Source organism: Ranitomeya variabilis, chromosome 1 (genome assembly GCF_051348905.1).
Source record: "Ranitomeya variabilis isolate aRanVar5 chromosome 1, aRanVar5.hap1, whole genome shotgun sequence".
NCBI classification, from domain to species: domain Eukaryota; kingdom Metazoa; phylum Chordata; class Amphibia; order Anura; family Dendrobatidae; genus Ranitomeya; species Ranitomeya variabilis.
Genome location: NC_135232.1, coordinates 1,000,366,932 through 1,000,373,012, shown reverse-complemented (window position 1 = coordinate 1,000,373,012; position 6,081 = coordinate 1,000,366,932).

The following is a 6,081-nucleotide window of genomic DNA, read 5'->3' as shown; positions in this document are numbered from 1 at the left end:
AAAATCTACCTCAACACAAAAACACTACATCAATCAGTGGGAGAAAAATATTGGCCTCAGTCAGGGCTTGTGTGCCACTGCTGTGTGTGCTATCTCTCATTCAGTGGGCTATAGCAAGCCTATTTTTTTTTTTTTTTTTTTAATATTATTTGGTTTCTAAAGTCTCCCTGAAAAAAAAAAAAAAACCTAAAAAAACAGTGGGAGAGTAATATTGCCCTTTCAGCTTGTGTGCCAGTCTTGACTCCTGGGTGTGCCACCTCTCTCCCTCTCATTCAGTGGGCCATAGAAAGCCTATTTATTTATTTTTTTAAATATTATTGGGTTTCTAAAGTCTCCCTTAAAAAACAAAAAATACATAAAAAAACAGTGGGAGAGTAATATTGCCCTTTCAGCTTGTGTGCCAGTCTTGACTCCTGGGTGTGCCACCTCTCTCCCTTTCATTCAGTGGGCCATAGAAAGCCTATTTATTTTTTCCGTGATTTGTGTTCTAAATTCTACCTCAACACAAAAACACTACATCAATCAGTGGGAGAAAAATATTGGCCTCAGTCAGGGCTTGTGTGCCACTGCTGTGTGTGCTATCTCTCATTCAGTGGGCTATAGCAAGCCTATTTATTTATTTTTTTTTTAATATTATTTGGTTTCTAAAGTCTCCCTGAAAAAAAAAAAACCTAAAAAAACAGTGGGAGAGTAATATTGCCCTTTCAGCTTGTGTGCCAGTCTTGACTCCTGGGTGTGCCACCTCTCTCCCTCTCATTCAGTGGGCCATAGAAAGCCTATTTATTTTTTTTTTTAAATATTATTGGGTTTCTAAAGTCTCCCTGAAAAAACAAAAAATACATAAAAAAACAGTGGGAGAGTAATATTGCCCTTTCAGCTTGTGTGCCAGTCTTGACTCCTGGGTGTGCCACCTCTCTCCCTTTCATTCAGTGGGCCATAGAAAGCCTATTTATTTTTTCCGTGATTTGTGTTCTAAATTCTACCTCAACACAAAAACACTACATCAATCAGTGGGAGAAAAATATTGGCCTCAGTCAGGGCTTGTGTGCCACTGCTGTGTGTGCTATCTCTCATTCAGTGGGCTATAGCAAGCCTATTTTTTTTTTTTTTTTTTTTTAATATTATTTGGTTTCTAAAGTCTCCCTGAAAAAAAAAAAAACCTAAAAAAACAGTGGGAGAGTAATATTGCCCTTTCAGCTTGTGTGCCAGTCTTGACTCCTGGGTGTGCCACCTCTCTCCCTCTCATTCAGTGGGCCATAGAAAGCCTATTTATTTTTTTTTTTAAATATTATTGGGTTTCTAAAGTCTCCCTGAAAAAACAAAAAATACATAAAAAAACAGTGGGAGAGTAATATTGCCCTTTCAGCTTGTGTGCCAGTCTTGACTCCTGGGTGTGCCACCTCTCTCCCTTTCATTCAGTGGGCCATAGAAAGCCTATTTATTTTTTCCGTGATTTGTGTTCTAAATTCTACCTCAACACAAAAACACTACATCAATCAGTGGGAGAAAAATATTGGCCTCAGTCAGGGCTTGTGTGCCACTGCTGTGTGTGCTATCTCTCATTCAGTGGGCTATAGCAAGCCTATTTTTTTTTTTTTTTTTTAATATTATTTGGTTTCTAAAGTCTCCCTGAAAAAAAAAAAAACCTAAAAAAACAGTGGGAGAGTAATATTGCCCTTTCAGCTTGTGTGCCAGTCTTGACTCCTGGGTGTGCCACCTCTCTCTCTCTAATTGTGGGCCATAGAAAGCCTTTTTTTTTTTTTTTTTTTTTTTTTTTATATTATTTGGTTTCTAAAGTCTCCCTGAAAAAAAAAACAAACATAAATTAGGTGGGAGATTAATATTGACATTAGTGCTTGAGTGACAGTCCTGCGTGTGTGTCATCTCTGTGATTTTGTGCCACAGAAAACAGAGTGTGTAACATTGTGCCTGATTTTCCTTGTGGTCTCACCAACCTGTTAAGGGATATTGAAATCATACTGAAGTTATAGCTCACCGTGTAAGTTGTTTGACAGCAACAAATAAAGTTACTTTGGTTAAGATTTTAAAACAATGAGGAAGTCTGGTGCAAGAGGTCGTCATGGGCGTTCATTGTCAGCTGGTAATGATGGTAGTGGTAGTGGAGCATCAGGTGGTCGTGGGGATAAAAATATTCCACCTAAGTCTGGAGCTGTGGAGCCAGTTTCGTCGTCAGGCTACACAAGGCCTCGAACGCTCTCTTTTCTGGGAGTAGGAAAACCGCTTTTAAAGGCGGAGCAGCAACAGCAAGTTTTGGCTTACATTGCAGACTCAGCCTCTAGCTCTTTTGCCTCCTCTTCCGAAACTGGTAAATGTAAAAGCAGCGCGTCGCTTGTGGATGTTCACGGTCAGGGACAAGTCGCTTCCTTGTCCTCCTCAGCAAAAACTACAACAAGAGAGAAGGATGCAGCAGGCGACACAACGGGTCACTCCATGGAGCTCTTTACACATACCGTCCCTGGCTTAGAAAGTGAAACATTTAACAGGCCATGCCCATTACAAGTATATTCTGACATGGAGTGCACTGATGCACAGCCACAGCCAGAGTACTATGCTGCTCCTTTGACTCAGACCACCACATTGCCCTCTCAGGGTACAGATCCACAATCAGACCCTGATGAGACTATGTTGCCCCGCCACGAACGCTATACCACCGACCGACACAGTGACACAGACGAAGTTGCACACGAGCTCGAAGAGGAGGTAATAGATGACCCAGTTATTGACCCCGATTGGCAGCCATTGGGGGAACAGGGTGCAGGCGGCAGTAGTTCAGAAGCGGAGGTGGAGGAGGGGCCGCAGCAGGCATCAACATCGCAACAGGTTCCATCTGCCGGGCCCGTATCTGGCCCAAAACGCGTGTCAAAGCCAAAACCTGTTGGAGCACAGCGTTGCCATCCGGTTAAAGCTCAGTCTGCAATCCCTGAAAAGGGATCCGAGTCTAGGAAGAGTGCAGTCTGGCATTTTTTTAAACAACATCCAACTGATCAGCGCAAAGTCATCTGTCAAAAATGTTCAACTAGCTTAAGCAGAGGTCAGAATCTGAAAAGTCTAAATACTAGTTGCATGCATAGACACTTAACCACCATGCATTTTCAAGCCTGGACTAACTACCAAACGTCCCTCAAGGTTGTAGCACCCTCGGCCAATGAAGCTAGTCAGCAACGCAACATCCCTTCCGTCACTGTAAGGCCACCATTTTCCGCACCACCGGCAGTATCTGTGCAGGTTTCTTTGCCAGCCAAAAGCAGTCAGGGTCAGGGAATCACCAGTTTTGTAGGAGGAAATATTGCATCTAGGGCACGGGCGGAAACAATACCATCTCCAACCGTCTCTCAGTCTGCCATGTACACCGGCACACCCGAAAGTTCCACGATCTCCAGCTCTCCAGTCCAGCTCACCCTACATGAGACTCTGGTTAGAAAAAGGAAGTACTTATCCTCGCATCCGCGTACACAGGGTTTTAACGCCCACATAGCTAGACTAATCTCGTTAGAGATGATGCCCTAGCGGTTAGTTGAAAGCGAAGCTTTCAAAGCCCTGATGGAGTACGCTGAACCACGATACGAGCTACCCAGTCGACACTTTTTTTCCAGAAAAGCCATCCCAGCCCTGCACCAGCATGTTAAACAGCGCATCGTCCATGCACTCAGGCAATCTGTGAGTACAAAGGTGCACCTGACTACAGATGCATGGACCAGTAGGCATGGCCAGGGACGTTATGTGTCCATCACGGCACACTGGGTGAATGTGGTGGATGCAGGGTCCACAGGCGACATCAATTTAGGGACAGTTGTGCCTAGCCCACGGTCTAGGAAACAGTTGGCTGTAGGCGTTCGCACCCCCTCCTCCTCCTCCTCCTCGTCCTCCTGCAGAAGCTACAGCTCTTCCACAGAACGCAGTCTGCCAACCACTCCATCGGCAGATGACACTGTTGCACACCAGTTGTCCCATTATGGGCCAGCTACTGCCAAGCGTCAGCAGGCTGTATTGGCTATGAAGTGCTTGGGCGACAACAGACACACCGCGGAAGTTCTGTCCGAGTTCTTGCAACAAGAAACGCAGTCGTGGCTGGGCACAGTAGATCTTGAGGCAGGCAAGGTAGTGAGTGATAACGGAAGGAATTTCATGGCTGCCATCTCCCTTTCCCAACTGAAACACATTCCTTGCCTGGCTCACACCTTAAACCTGGTGGTGCAGTGCTTATTGAAAACTTATCCTGGGTTCTCCGACCTGCTCCTCAAAGTGCGTGCACTTTGCTCACATATCCGACGTTCGCCTGTACACGCCAGCCGTATGCAGACCTATCAGCGGTCTTTGAACCTTCCCCAGCATCGCCTAATCATAGACGTTGCAACAAGGTGGAACTCAACACTGCACATGCTTCAGAGACTGTGCGAACAGAGGCGTGCTGTTATTTATTTGTGGGAGGATACACGGGCAGGCAGTAGGATGGCAGACATGGAGTTGTCAGGTGTGCAGTGGTCTAAGATACAAGACATGTGTCAAGTCCTTCAGTGTTTTGAGGAATGCACACGGCTGGTTAGTGCAGACAACGCCGTAATAAGCATGAGCATCCCCCTAATGCGTCTGCTGATGCAAAGTTTGACGCACATAAAGGAGCAGGTGTCTGCACCAGAGGAAGAGGAAAGCCTTGATGACAGTCAGCCATTGTCTGGTCAGGGCAGTGTACAGGACGAGGTAGCGGGTGAAGAGGAGGTGGAGGATGAGGAGGATGATGGGGATGAGTATATTTTTAATGCCGAACCTTTCCCGGGGGCACAGGAATTTGGTTGCGTGTCACGGCCGGGTTCTGGTTTTTTGAGGGACACAAGTGACGTAGATTTGCCTGCAACTGCCCCTCAACCAATCACAACCGGAGATTTGACAACTGGAACTTTGGCCCACATGGCGGATTATGCCTTACGTATCCTAAAAAGGGACACACGCATTACGAAAATGATGAACGATGACGATTACTGGTTGGCCTGCCTCCTTGATCCACGCTATAAAGGCAAATTGCAAAATATTATGCCACATGAGAACTTGGAACTAATATTAGCAACCAAACAATCAACTCTTGTTGACCGTTTGCTTCAGGCATTCCCAGCACACAGCGCACGTGATCGTTCTCACACGAGCTCCAGGGGGCAGCAGACTAGGAGTGTTAGGGGTGCACACATCAGAAGTGGCGTTGGACAGAGGGGTTTTCTGACCAGGTTGTGGAGTGATTTTGCTATGACCGCAGACAGGACAGGTACTGCTGCATCAATTGAAAGTGACAGGAGACAACATTTGTCCAGTATGGTTACTAACTATTTTTCATCCCTTATCGATGTTCTCCCTCAACCGTCATTCCCATTTGATTACTGGGCCTCCAAATTAGACACCTGGCCAGAATTGGCAGAATATGCATTGCAGGAGCTTGCTTGCCCGGCAGCAAGTGTCCTATCAGAAAGAGTATTCAGTGCTGCAGGTTCAATATTAACCGAAAAAAGGACTCGTCTGGCTACCCAAAATGTTGACGATCTAACATTCATTAAAATGAACCACAACTGGATTTCGAAATCTTTTGCCCCACCTTGCCCGGCCGACACCTAGCTTTCCTATGAAAAGCTCTTGCCTGTGAATTACTTTTCTAATGTCTAATTTGCTGCAGCTGATTGTACAGCATACGACATGTTTACACCTCCCTAAATGGCAAAACTCCCCACACGGGGCCGTGGTATCGCGACTTGGCGCAAGCACCCGTGAGACTGCTGTTTGTCTGAAGAGGTGGGTGTGCTCGCTTTTGGTTGACGGCATTGCTACTGGGTCCCTCATAGTACAATGTAGTGTCTCTGGCGGTGGTGGTGCGCACCCAAAGTCAGACACACCGTTGTAACATGAGGGGCCCTGGGGCGGTCCCGCCGGCCTCAAGAGAGTTCCCCCCTACCCCAGCTCAAAATGTGCTCTACCACGTGCAAAATTATGTCGCACAGCTCCACCAATCTTTAGTCTATTCGCTGACATCATTCAATGTCTGGCACTGACAATACAAATTTGTAGACATCTATGATGCAA